General features: G+C 46.9%; 1 protein-coding gene across 1 annotated transcript in view; it reads right to left on the bottom strand.

Annotated features, from left to right (window-relative positions):
- Positions 1-14,954, bottom strand: part of FBXO28 (F-box protein 28) — a 121,951-nt gene that overhangs the window by 65,844 nt on the left and 41,153 nt on the right. The gene's annotated exons all lie outside the window — the stretch shown is intronic.

Genomic DNA, 14,954 nt, shown 5'->3' on the forward strand with positions numbered 1-14,954 from the left:
CATTTGCGATTATAACAGTTTATTTCCCCTTTTTGTTCTAGTTCAAAGCTTTTGCTTCCTTTGCTGTGACTCCTTTCGGTTTTGGCAGTGGTTGACCTGCAGTTTGCGAAGTTGCATGTTTAAGGTTAGAAAAAACAACTGACCTCAAAGGAGTATTGTTGTCATGCATGAATTACATTTTTTGTAAGTGGTGTACTAAATGCAGGATTGTGTGTCAAATTGTCATTTGATTTGTGCACAATGATATTTGTTTTGTCTTATGTCTAATATTCTTTTCTTTTTTTTTAGTGGGATATCACTGGTGATTGCTGTGTCTGTGCAGAGTAGCTGCTGGTGAGTCTAGCTTTTTCAGGCAAGTGAGCGGTATAGTTTTTGAGTACAAAACTCTTTGTGATAAAGCCACACTTTGATCTATTACTTATTTTAGACAGTGCTGGTTGTTGTTGGCAATACATTTGCTGTTAGAAAGGATCATGGCTAGCCGCAGAGTGACTGCTCAGTAGGTTGTTGGTATACTTTTTGAATCTTCTTATGATCATGATTATGAGAATGACTCTGCATCTAAGGCAAAGGAGGAAGAGAGAGATTCTAGCAGTGAATTTTCTGTCCAAGAGGAACCTTCTGATGAGGAAGCCACTCTCAGTGCAGATGAGGGGCCTATTTGAGAGGAGGACACCGATGTGCGAAGAGTGCAGCAGCCTGGGGCTGAAAGGTTTCCCATTGGAAGACCTGAACTATGGGTTGCCCTAAAAATGGAGAAGCCGCAGTTGCCTGCCTTTCCTGGTGTCCCAGGGTGTAGAGTGAATACGGAAAACTGTTTGCCTGTCAATTTCTTTCAGTTGTTTATGGACAATGTATTTTTGGAAGAGATTGTTGAGCAGACTAATTTGTATGCGGAGCAGTATTTGAGGGACAATGCTGCCAGACTTAGGCCACAGTCTAGAGCTACCCAGTGGATTCCCAAAAATCTGGTAGAGATTAAAAAGTTCTTGGGTTTGACTTTTTTGACGGGGTTGACAAGGAAGCCATCACTGGCTTATTTTTGGTCTACTAGCCCCTTGATGGCAACGGCTATATTTCTTGAAACCATGACTCATAATCGGTATTAGCTTCTTCTTCGGATGGTTCATTTTGTTGACAATGCTTTAGCCTTGCCACAAGATCACCCTGATTATGACCGTCTTTTTTAAGATTAGGCCTATCCTTGAACACTTTTTACATCGTTTTTCAGGGATCTATGTTCCAGGCAAAGAAATAAGTGTGGAAGAGTCTTTGGTTCTGTTCAAGGGTTGTTTGGTTTTTAGGCAGTACATTCCTAGTAAGAGGGCACGGTATGGAGTTAATTGTATAGGCTGTCTGAAAGTAGTACAGGATATGTTTATAATTTCTGGCTCTACACCAGTAGGGATTCTAGTATTGCACCCACCTCCCCCCAGTTGTCCGCCCACTTTTGGAGTTAGTGAGAAAATTGTGTGGGAACTTGGTAGATGACTGTTTAACAAAAGTCACCATTTGTATATAGATAACTTCTACACTGGAGTGCAGTTGTTCAAGGAATTGTTCAGAGTGGACACTGTTGCTTATGGCACAATCCGCTTTGACTGGAAAGGATATCCAAGGGAGCCCGTCTGTAAAGAAAAAAAAAAGAAAAAAAAAAAACTTGAGAAGGGACAGTGCAGTGCCTTGCGGAATGATGAGCTGCTAGCTCTGAAATTTGCAGACAGGAGGGATGTCTACAAGCTAACTACCATCCACGAAGAGAGTACTTCACCTGTGGCTGTTTGGGGTCAAGTTGCTGAAATGCACAAACCTGTGTGCATTTTAGACTACAGTAGGCACATGGGTGATGTTGATAGAGTAGATCTGAGGTTGGAACCTTACACTGCTGTTCTTAAGTCTTACGTTTGGTATAAAAAGTTGGCAATCCATTTGTTTAATCTAGCAACTTTAAATGCTCTTATTGTGTTCAAGGATTGTTCCCCTGAGTCAAGGATGAAATTTGTTAAATTTCAGGAGTCAGTGATAGAGAGGCTTGTTGTGGTAGAACATGCAAGAGTTCCTAGAGTGGCAGTGGTGGAGGATGTGGCTAGGTTGAAAGATCTTTCCTGATCAGATTCCTCCCCCTCCCAAAAAAGACCTTCCTGCTAAGAAATGTAGAGTCTGTGCCCGAAGAGGTATCCTGAAGGAGACTCAGATGTACTGCCTCAATGGTCCTTCAAAGCCTGGGCTGTGTGTGGCCGGCTGTTTCAGGTGTTACCACACCAAAAATAATTTTTGGGAAATACCATGAGGGTAAACTGCCTGTTTTATATTTTCATGTTGAATTATACGGTTGGCATTACGGTCATGTACTAAGTTAGAGCTTTTGTGTTTGTAGTTTTTAACTTATTTATAATTAGTTAGTGGTTTCTTTGTTGTTTAAAATATTTTTTTTTTTTTAAAGTGATGGCGGTGTGCGTGGAGTGGCGCTTGGCTGGTGGTGTAAACTGTGACTTGCTGTTGGCCACTGCAACACGCTGCTAGCCAAACGCCAGTCCACAGACTCCCATCAGCTGGTGTGATTGCTGTGTCAGGCATGTGGGCGCATGAAAATGATGGGCCCTTGAATAGCGCTGTCTGTTGGTGCAAGTGTTTTAATGTGCTGGGCCCGCGGTGAATGGTCTTGTGCATGTCATCTATGAAAGGTGTGTGAACTGACTGTAAAGCAGCTAGTGCCTTGTCGTGGCTTTACAACACACGAGCTATGAGTCATTAAGTCCGTTTTTTGGCCTTTCAGATATTAACAGTGCATTTCATTTTTGTGAAATCTCTTGTTAATAAAATCTGATCTATTAAACCATCACTGACCCTAGTGCCAAATCCAACCAGTATGTGTGGTAAGAATAAAAAAACCTGGCCCGCTGTAATCAGGCGTCCACGCACAGCTGTGACATGCTAGGTGTCTTGGGTGGGACCCCAATGATGAACAATGCCACCAACTCAGTTGGTGGGTGAGGGGTCTTTTTAACATAACCTAAGTGTGCTTCTTTTCACAATTTTTGTGTTTGGAACACCACAGAAGGACGGACACATCAAAATGATCTATTACAAAAGCTACCTGTTTTTTCAGAGAGGGGGTAGGGGAGATGGCACCTGCGTTTTTGGTCCCGGATGCAGAGGTCATCTAGGCAAACCTACCAAACTTAGACATATTTGAAAACTACACACCTGGAGGAGTCCAGGGAGGTGTGGCTTGCATGGATATAAAAACAGGAAATATTTGTATCTTTAATATGACACCAAAATGACAAAAATCCAATACAGGTAATCTAACAAATTAATTTTTAAAGATTAAATAAAAAAATTAGCTTTCTAGTACTTAAAAGCCATTAGTGCCAACCGGGGACATCTGGTTGCGTTAGACCGGGATCAAATCACAATTTGAGGCCGACCGCGATGGAGCCCTGCTCGGATACACTGAGCGGGAAGCCTCGGTCAAAATGTAACCTTCGGACTTAGTTGTTTTACTGGAGCTTTTTCTCTTGTCATCGGGCAATGCTCCTCGTCAGGCAGGGATCCTATGCAACGTCATTGGCTTGATTTTCAGCGAGGCCTCAGTCAAATCCTGGAAGTCTCATTAACAGGGAAAAGCTCCGGAGCTTCAGTGGGACGAACTTGAAATTCAGGCGGGGCCGCAGTCCGGCGGCGGCTTGACTCTCATCGATGGTTGGTCACCTTAAGGAGCTTTTTCACAAAAGTTCTCAAAACTTCTAGATCTCCTTTTTGAAGTTCTCCTTTGGGTCTTAAAGTATCCAAAACACAGATCCAAGGGCCTGGCAGCACTAAGATGGTCCTTTGAAGTTTGGGACCACAATTTCAACAACGCACCCGGCCAAATCCTTTAAAGTCCACTGGACGCACCTCAGGCTGGGGACTTCTTGTAAAAATTGGAGCAGGGAAGCTCTGTTAACCTGTTCCCTTCAGGAAGTCCACTCCTTAGTGCTTCAGGGTGCAATCCTTTGGGGTACAAACCAGGAATCCAGCAGGGCAGTCCTTCTCCTTGCAGTCTGAGGCAGCCGACCTGAGTTGCAATGCGACTCTTACATATTTATTCAATGGTCTGGGGGGGACAAGCAGGGAGACACCCGCCCAAAGAAATGCAGGGTGCCACGCAAAAGCATGACAGCTTCCTCCAAATTGTGGCATAGTCTTGTCCCACCAAGCACTATACTTTAAAAATCCAATATGGTGGATTTCTCTTCAGCAGAGAAAGACCTGGCTAAACCTACCTACTGATGATGCTCGTTTCCATTGACACTCCACCTCCAGACCATCTGCAAATTCCATTCTTAAGCCTGCCATCTATCTGGTGGGTGTATGGTGAGGGGTTAAGCCTGGCTGGCATTCCTTACTATCCTGTGCTCTTTGAAGCCCGGTTTGATTTACCCAGCATCATGCCTGGCATGTGCTCTGCAGCTGCCCCACCAGATGACTTCTGTTCTATGCAGGCCACTTATCACCTCATCAAAGCAGCCTGGCTAAGCCTGTTAAGGATGACCAATCAGGAGAGGCTGCTTAGAAGGCTTAATTTTGGCTGACAGAAAAGCAAGTCTTATAACTTCTTTTCTGCCATAGTTATGATGAATTCAACAGTGGCAAGTTGTTGGATTTACCATTACCAATCATTTGAGTCATTGAATGACACATTTAGCTCCTTCATAGCAATATTTATATTTATGTGAAATATTCCAATGTTAGCCTATGGAGCTACGTACCTACAATGGGGAAAACGAAATGGGCAGTTTTTCCCTCGCCAGGGCATATAAAACATATTTCATAATGTCCCTGCTATAATTCCATGGCACCCCACCCTTGGGACACCTACAGGAGACCTTAGAGATGACATATGTAAAAATAAGGTAGATTATATGCTTTGGAAGTACCTTTAATTCCAATGTCGAATTTGCATGCATTTTAATTTTTAAAGACAGTCTGCACAGCAGGGCTGCTTTGAAAAATGACAGCTGGCAACACAGTAGTGCACATTCCAATGCCCTATTATATACTATTGTCTTACAGGGGCTTGTCAGTGCCAATTGTAATTATACACTGTACCATATACCTTTTTCATCAGAGCACTGGCCCTGGTTGGCAGAGCCCAGGGCACATTCAGAATCAGTTAACACCAGTATCAGTCAGGAAAAAATTGGGTGACCAGGCTAAAAGGATGACTTTCTCACAGGGAGGAAACAGGGGAGGTTACCTGATTGATAAGCTTAGAAGCAAGGTTTGTCGCCCATTTGAAAAAAACATCCTCACAACCCTTCCCCAAAAAATGCAAGTACCATTACCATTGTGCAACTTAAACATGATTTACCGCCATTTCTTTGGGCAAATAAATGGTTAAATGATCCAGAATAGGGAATTATCCTGGCTGAAGGATATCATCACAGTGAGCTTTGGAAAACCTGCTACAGTACATAGGATTATGGATTTAAAGTAAAGCTTCAATCTGAAAACAGTATCGGATGCAGTGAAATGCCTAATTAGAAAGAACGTCCCAGAGGGCTTTGAGCTTCCATCTCCATGTGTATACACAAACTATAGCTCTTTTCGACAGGCCATGTTTTAGTCAAATGCAAGGTTTTTGTTTCACTGCAATGGTTTCTCAAATGGGTTAAACTAGCGAACTTATTGGAGCAACATTATATTGGATCAGTAATCTCATTAATGATAATAGTTCTAGCTTTTGATCATCCAAGTCCTTACTGAATTGTTTATACACGTCACCTTTGTATACTTTAAATGAGTTTAGCAATAGTGATACTACATCTCTTACTTCTCACAACATTTTGTTTGAATAGGAATTTTACAACTTGCTTTTTGCCCGTAGCTTGTGTTTGTCCAAGTGATAAAAATCGACCTAGCAATCTTAAATGCATTTAGTAGACTTCAGATTTCGACTCACAGTTTGTCTTCTCGAAGCCAGTTATCAAAAAAGAAAATATATGGTAATGGTCTACGTTGACTTTTCTTACACAGTGCATTTCAGTTCATGTTTTGTATCTAAAGTAGGTGGGACAGCACTGCATTATCATGCTATGATCCAAGGTTATAATGTGATCGTAATTAAGCTGAGGGCTATGAATCTTATGATTATACGAATGACAAAGAGATAATGAAAAGTTGGTGAAATTAAACTGTGGCTGATTAAAGTCATATAATATGAGCGTCAACCCGCATGGTGCCCGAGTGTACACGGAATAGCACCAACACCTATTTGCGCACTACTATGCATACATAGTGAAATACCCAATGCAGGCACCAATTTTCCAGTATAGGAATAGTGGTGTCTGATAGGGTTTAAGATTAAGACATACAAGATAGAGCTTTAGAGATCATGGATTTGTTTGAGACTGACAGAGAGAAATATTTGTCCCAATCACATATATGTTTGCCTTGACGATTTATGACCTACATCTCTTCTTTCACATAAGTATGTGACTACAGGAGAGGTTTCTCCCTGCTTTGACTGCTAAATAAAAACCAGACAATTGTAGGGTAAGTAGATGCACTAATTGTGCATGCTCATCATTATGCGTTCAACGTGTGTTTAACGTGCTGTGACCTCACGTGTGTAGCACAATAGGTGCATTAATATGAATAAGACAAATGTATTTTATGATGAAAAAAAAACAACAAAGAATTTAGATACAAATAAATAAATCTGACCATAATGATGTCCATGATGTTTTACCCATAGGTGAAGACAGTGGACAGGCAGGTAAGACTTATTCTTATCTCCATGCACAAGATTAATGCAAAAAGGATAGACTGTGGGTACCTTTGACTGCCCTGACACACGCCCTAGACCCTCCTGTGAGGGATCTTACAGAGGCCGAAACATGATGGCAAATGATAAGTTGAGATGATTTTTGAGACATAGGCTCCTGGTAGCATCCTCATGTACATTTTTCAATCCAGCCCAGGAATAAGGAAATGCCTAGGTTTACACTGAAGTTGTTATAGATAGGTATCTGGACCACACGTCTGACCAGAAAACATTTAGGTGGTCATTATGAACATGGCGGTAAACAACGTCGACCACCGTGGCAACGGTGAACAGAAACCCACCATAAACAGAAACCGCTACAATTTCTGTTTCCACCAGCCACCGCCAGGGCCTTGTCAGCAGAAAGGCTGCACACTCCACCCTGCCACCGCCAAGCACACAAATCTCCCACCCCCAAATAATGATGCACAAATCACTGCGGCGGTTAGTGGATGCTGAACGACCATTGGCGGTACAAACCACCATGGCCAGCAATGGGACCCAACAGCAAGAAATGCACACATTGGCAAGTTTGGAATCCACACACCTGACACACATACACAACACTATAAAACACTCACATACACACCCCACAATCCTCTGCAACGCCAATAAGCCAGACTGACAACACTACAGGCAGATACTGAACGCCACAACACACACCATGGCACCCCCTAAGCACCCAAGCTTCACAGAAAGGGAGCTAAGAACAATGGTGGATGAGATACTGAAGATCGAGCCACAAATCTTCGGGCGCAGGTACAGCACACCCCATTGCCAGGAAGATGGAGTTATGACAGACCATAGTGAACAAGGTCAACACAGTAGTAAACCATCCACGCATGAGGGACGACATCCGCAAGAGATGGAACGACCTGCGCGGGAAGGTGAGGTCCATGGTATCCAGGCACCACATTGCTGTCCAGAAGACTAGTGTAGGACCCCCACCTACACCCCCGAATACACTGACTGGGAGGAAAAGCTACTGGCCATCCTGCACCCTGGGGGCCTCACTGGAGGAAAGGACTCGGGTAAGTCATCTACAATTAACCTATATCCACCACAACTGGAATGCATGCACCAGCTCACCACTCCAACTACCACCAGGATCACACCCCCACCCTGGCCTCAATCACCACATCCAGTCACCCTGCATGCCCACAAACCAAACAGGCCCACATCACCCCCCCTGTCCACAGCCAGCCACACCTGCAAAGTATCACAATGGCACTACACCACCCACAATGCACCACCAAATCCTATTAAAAAATGCAATGGCACCCCCACAAAAAGGTCCCTGCATGGCCCAACAGGGGAATAAACTGCACAAAATAGGCCAGAGCTGTGCACCCTCATCCAAATTAGTCAATGTAACATGCATGTCTATTCACCCCCACAGGCAACACCACCCATGCCACCCTGACGGAAAGGTTAAGAACTGCCAGCACCCCACATGGAGACAGAGGCACCACTCAGGACACTGGAGAGGGAACTGTGGACTCTGAGGAGTACCCTGGTCCGTCACAAGGTCCTGGACTGTCACCCTCCAGCAGCCCCACCCAGGACACCATTGACACCCTTACCACCCAGGCAACAACATCAGCACATACCAATCGACCCCACACCAGTGTATCCAGGCCACAGACTGGTGGAACACAGGTACAGAGGCCACAGTCTACACCTACCAAAAGGTAGGAGGACGATGGCCTCAGTACAAGTGGTACCGCCAGACCTGTGCACGGGACATAGGCAAAAGGGGCTAGGCCCAGTGGGAGGGCATGAGTGGCCTAGGGGGGAGGCCAACGGATGGATGCTGCAACCCAAGAGGTGATCTCAGAGGTCCTTGGAGTATACCACCATACCCAAGACAGGATGGGCCAGATCCTGACCACCCTGGAGCAGAGTCAAAGGCTGCAGGTAGCACACCACCAGGAGGCCATGGAGCAGTGGAAACAGCTCAATGCCACCAAGGCTACTATTGTAGGGGTGCTGCAACACCACAACCCAACCCAGCCTGAGACCTCCACAAACCAGGAAGCCCCTACCACTGCCCAGGACACTGACCAGCCATCAACATCAGCAGCAGCAAGAGGACTGGTGTCACTGCCTGAGGACACACAGGAGACCAGCACCCCTACCCGTACAGCCCAGCACCAGACATTCAAACGGTCCCTCAGACCCAGATATGGCACTGGAACACCTGCCAAGACCAAGGCACCCTCAAAGAAGTGACTGACACAAACTGTTTCCCAAGTGTGCCACTGTGCCAGAATCCTCCCAGGCCAATAGCAAACCAACAACTTGCAAGGTACAGATGGACCAATACTCACTGCCACCAATCGTTGAGACCATGTAGCCAGTATGGACATCCACCATCAGCCCACTCCCTATCAGTGTAAAGAGCACCAATGCATCCTTGACAACTAATATAACACATGTACACCAATTTTAATGTCCCTTGTCATTATGTTGATTCAATTGTAGTAGTGAATGCATTTGCCAGTAAATATAAAAATCATACCTTTATTGCAGAAATGGCACTCCACGCACTACACTGTGTGGAGTGAACAGAAATGTACACCATGTTGGGCATCTTGTCACAAGGCACCTCAAATTCATGTAAAAGGGTCAATGGCTACAGACCCCACACCCCCATAGTGAATAAGCCAGACTGAAATTATGCAGTGCAGACAACATCAGTGAACAGTACCTCATAGTTACTGGAAGTATAGTTGGATCAGTTGGTTCCTGGGGTGAATATCTTCCCCCTCTCCATCATCACCATCACTCTCATCCCTTCTCAGAGGAAGCAGGGCTGGATATAAAGCACCCTCCTCCTCCAGTAGGGGGATAGATTTCCTCACAGCCACGTTGTGCAGCTTGCAGCAGGCCACCACTATTCTACACACCTTCTCAGGGCCATAGAACAGGGATCCCCAGAGAGACGGAGGCAACAGAATGTAGCCTTCAGGAGACCTATAGTGCACTTTATCACCCTCCTAGTACATCCATGGGCCTCATTGTAATTCCTCTCTGCATCTGTTCTAGGATTGCATGTATGTTAGGATATCCAGAATCACCTTGAAAAGTGAGCGAAACAGGACTGTAACTACCCTCAGTTGCAGACACCCTGACTGTCAGCTATGTACAGAAAAAGTGTCAAACACACTCGCCTATGATCCATCCTCTGTCCCCTTGTAGTTGTTCCATCATGTGTGGCACACTGCTGTTCCTCAGCACAAATTAATCATGGACTGATCCAGGGAACATGGCATTTACATGTGAAATGTACTGGTAGGCAGTACACACCAACTGTATGTTCATGGAGTGGAAGTTACTCCTGTTTCTGTACACCTGTTCACTTACTCGTGGGAGGATGTGAGCTATGTGAGTGCCATCAATGGCATCTATCACATGGGGAATGTTGGCAAAGGCATAAAATTCTGACCTGGTGGCGGGTCGGTCAGCATTTTGGGGAAACTTCACATGTGTCTGCAGGTGTTGTACAAATGCATCCAGAAATCTGGACAGGATAAGGCAAAACATTGGCTGTGGAAACCCTGCACCCAAGCCCACTGTCACCTGAAAAGAGCCCGTGGCCAGGAAATGGAGTACAGAGAGCACCTGCACTTCAGTAGGGATGGCGTGCTGATTCCGATTTGCTGGTCTCAGTACAGGATCCAGTAATCCACAAAGTTCATGGATAGCAGCACGAGTGAGTCTGTAATTGATAATGATGTGACGTTCCACCATGGTCTCTGAATCAACAAGAGGTCTGTTCACAAATGGGGCCCTCCCTCGCCACATAGGTCTGTACCTAGGAGGAGTAGAGAACACATGCGAGGGACACAAATTAATTTGCACATCCTGTTGTGTATTAAACACTTGTGTCCAACATGTAGGTTACACATAAGCAGTGTAGGATATTTATTTTTGTTTTCTTTGTTTCGCTTCCTTCTAAATTATGTTGCCTTATTTGGCAGCAGAATGTATATTGAACGCTATACCGACATAATATGTAAATTGCAATGAAACTTAAATGTAAAGATAAAATGTCGAAAAAGCGGAGATATATCCAGCAAAATGTACATGTTGTTAAATTAATAAACAGATTTGAAAAATAAATAAATAAGCAGTGTAGGATGTACAACTGGAGTGACATCTCTTAACTGATACATTTGGACTGTGCGGTTAGTACATTGTCATTTGTGTAAGAGAATGAGAGCTGGGGTCCATAGGGCCTGCATGGGGCCCATGACCTAAAAATATCTGCGTAGTCCTTGCAAAATGGTAGCCCCTGGTCATCTTGATTTGTAGCAGTGGAAGTGACCTAATACCGCTAGCAGTTGTTGCAATGGCATAAGGCGGTGTTCACCGCTGTGCACCTATTCATTGGTTGACATGGATGTCAATGGGGAATATGGGCCTATCATGATCGCCGGTGATGGTGCACACTGCCGTGGAGTGTGCAAACTTTTTAAGCCCAGGTTCACTTGACTCCCAGATTCTGTGCATTCATGTACTCCACTGAGTGTGTTGCTGTGTCCTGACTCAGGTTACTCAAATGGCACGAGTCACAGGAGAAAAGGCCCGGCCTCCACCATGGAGGAGCTGGTGGACAGGGTCCTACTCCGGTATGCCAAGTTATATGGTCGACCAGAGGTGCAGGAGAGTAGGCGGATGGGGTGCAAGGATGTGTGTGATGTTGGTGGATGCCTGTATGAATGTGTGCACAATTTGTCACTGTACAGGCGTTGACAATCAGTGTGAGTGGGTGGTGGAAAGATGTCGTACAGTGTCCGTACAATAGGGGACGTTTAGCCAACGGTATCAAATGGGCATTGTCTGACCTCTGTTTTTCTTTTTTGTGTGTCCCCTACAGGTCAGCACCCATCAGAAGAGGGGACTCTGGCAAGCCATCGCCAGGGAGGTGCGGACCCCGGGGTTCTACAACCGGCGGAGCACCCACTGCAGGAAGCGGTGGGAGGACCTGCGGCGCTGGGCCAGGAAGACCTGTGAGGCCCAGCTGGGGAAGTCCTCCCAATGAGGAAGGGGGGCCCGTCGGGCCCTGACCCCCCTAATGCGCCGTATTCTGCCTGTGGCATATCCAGACTTGGATGGGCACGTGAAGGCTGCACAGCAGACACAAGGGGGTGAGTACCAAGACCAATTTAGGCCTCCTTGATGGATGTCTAAGGGTGCTGTAGTATATATGCTGTCTAGTGGCAGGGACTCTGACTGGTGTCTTATAGCAATACGGTCACCATGGGCAAAGGTTCCTCAGGTCTTTCTGTAATGTGGGAGATGGTTGTATACTAGGGTTGTGGCCACTACTCGGGGGCATAGGCATTACTACAGGTGTAGGTGTTGCATGTTGGTGTATTAGCTGGGTGGGAGTATGAGTGAACCAAATATGTACTTCCATTCAGGTGTTAATATTTTTCTCTCCTGTTTTTGTCTCCCCACCCCTGTACTCCTGTGTTGTCTGTGTACATTAGCATCATCTGGCAAGGGAGCAGTGGCACTGGCGAGTGGGGATGCAGCGGCCCACGATTCCAAGGTGGTAGGGTCTAGCAACGCCAAGGGGACCAGTGCGTTGGAGGGCGAGGGGAGTAACACCGGAGCTCCCTGGTGGTGGCGGACCCTAGTGGGCCCACCCATTCTTTGACATCTTACGCCACCCCCCCATACCATCACCGCCCTCCCAGTTGTGCCCCACCCAGTTCCCCGTGCCCGCTCACCCAGAAGGGTGGGTGTCTCCTTCATCCCAGGCACCACATCCCCGACCCCAGTCAGCCCTGCTGCCCTCATTGAGGAGGCTATTGACCTCCTGAGGACCATCTCTGTAGAGCAGAGGACCATCTCTGTAGGGCAGACGACCATCTCTGTAGGGCAGACAACCATCGTAAATGCCATCCAGGGACTAGCATCCCAGATGCAGCAGTGCAATGCATACCTGGAAGGCATTCACCATGTCTGGCCTATAGACCTCTTTTCAGGCTCTAGCTTCCTCTTTGACGGCAGCCAGTGTCCCTGGTCTTTCCTTCCCCCCTCCAACTACCTCTACCCCTTCCAGCACCCCACTCCCTTCAACCATCCTAAGCACACGTTCAGACAGCCATGCACACACCTCAACACACTCAAAAAATACAGAGAAACACAAGCACCACACTTCCCACCACAGTCATACACAAACCTGACATACAAAGGCACACACAACAACATCCACTTCAGGCAGTGTGTCCACCTCCTTCGCCTCCCTGTCTGTCACCTCTACATCCACACTCACAAGCACTGCACCCTCATTCACTGTTGCTACCCCCATTCTTGCAGTCACCACATCAGACATCCAGTCATGCACCCCAGACACCATACCTGCACTCACCACAACGACTTTGAGTAACACTTGCAGCACACTCACCAAACTTGCAGACTCCCAGACAACATCCGTTTACACTGGCAGCCTGTCTTGTTCCACTGTGTCGACCCTCCCTCCTCCCATTACACTCACACGTCCCCAGACACCAACCCAACACACATCCACCACACCTCAGCATACTGTACAGGCACCTGCATCCAAGTCATGTACACCTACACCTCTTACAACCACTCCCTCTACCTCCACCTCCACTCCCACACCTTCCTCCAGGTCCACCCCGACTGCCTCTAAAAAACTTTTCCTGTCCTGTGTAGATCTTTCTAAACCCACTGGCCCACCCCGTCTCGTCCCTAAACTTGTCACCTCCTTGCCCCGTCCACTCCTTCTACGTCCAAGTCCGCCCCTGTCTGCCCTTCCCATTCCTGTGCCCCTTCCCCCAGTGAGCAAGAAGCCCCGTGCTGGCCCCTGGTCCATCTGTCACCCCACCGGTCAAAGCCTGCTGCCCCACCTTCCAATGCTAAACCCAAACCCCCTCCACCTCCCAAACTGAAGCCCAACCTCCGCCCCCTCTCCCCCTCCCCCTCCCAGACTTAAGTCCCCACCCCGGCCATTCCCTGCCCCTGTTCCCCGAGGTGCCTGGCTGCCCCACTGATGTCCCTTTATGGTGGAGTACCATGTGCACATGTGGGAGTCAAGTTCGGCCCAATTGGGCCCATCAGCCTATTTGATTTGGACTGGCCAATGGCCTCACATGGACAATCTGTTACAGGAGCTGTAATAAAGTTTGTGTGCCAGTGTTGGCACACTCGGGATACGTGGTTCATCGTTTCATTGTGGGGGGTGTTGTGCACATGTGTGTAATTTGGGCAGGTTGTCTTGGCCTTGTGTCAGGTAAGTACCTTTTGCTCAGGTGTGTATGGCTTGTGATGTTGTGAGGGGTTGTGGGTGCATGGCGGCATGGGAGGAGTGGGTATGTATGTAACTGTGCCGTTTCCCTTGTTTAGTAGGTTGCGGTACTTACCGTCGTCTTCGTCAGTGGTCACGGTTGCGGAGGTATATGGCAAGGAGCAGCACTGGCATGATTTCCTATTCTCTCTCCATGTCTGCTTCGGCGTGTTGTGTGTGCCTCCAGTGAGTGTTTCCTTTTATTTGGTTAGTTTCCGCCTGGCTCTGAGTGGTGGTGGTTCCAGCCCGGGAACTGACGGAGGTCTATTGCTTAATTATTTGTTGGGTGGGTAGGGCCTTTCCGTCAGCCTGTGGGCAGCCTCTTCTGTCTTTGTCGACACTCCTCTGCTGGCGGTGAATGTTTTTCAGGCTGCCTGCTTTTCATGTGCTTCTTTATTTGGCGGTCCAGACCACCAGCCTGTTGATGGTAGTTACCGCCGGCGTGTGCGGTCTTTTCCGCCATGTTCATAACGAAGGCCTTAGTCTACTCTCCCTCCCCAATGAGGTTGAGACCACCATGTTAGTATCACCTTAACATGGTGGGTTGGATTGCCTGATGATAAAGCCTGCTACAAAACAGTGAGTGGGGCCATTCTGTTCAAATCTTTTCCTTTTTTGTTTTTGGTCTCTTTTGAAACAGTCTCTATATTCCAAAAATGAGCGTAGGAATACACGACTTGCCACACTTGCTGTGGTTAATAGTTTTACTGTGGAGGATGTATGGCAAACAAAAAGAAAATTGACTGTACAAGGAAAGCAGACCAGATCTGTTCAACAGCTTGTATCGCGCTTGGATTGTGCCAGCACGCAATTGATCTA

This window comes from Pleurodeles waltl, chromosome 5, assembly GCF_031143425.1.
Source record: "Pleurodeles waltl isolate 20211129_DDA chromosome 5, aPleWal1.hap1.20221129, whole genome shotgun sequence".
NCBI lineage: Eukaryota > Metazoa > Chordata > Amphibia > Caudata > Salamandridae > Pleurodeles > Pleurodeles waltl.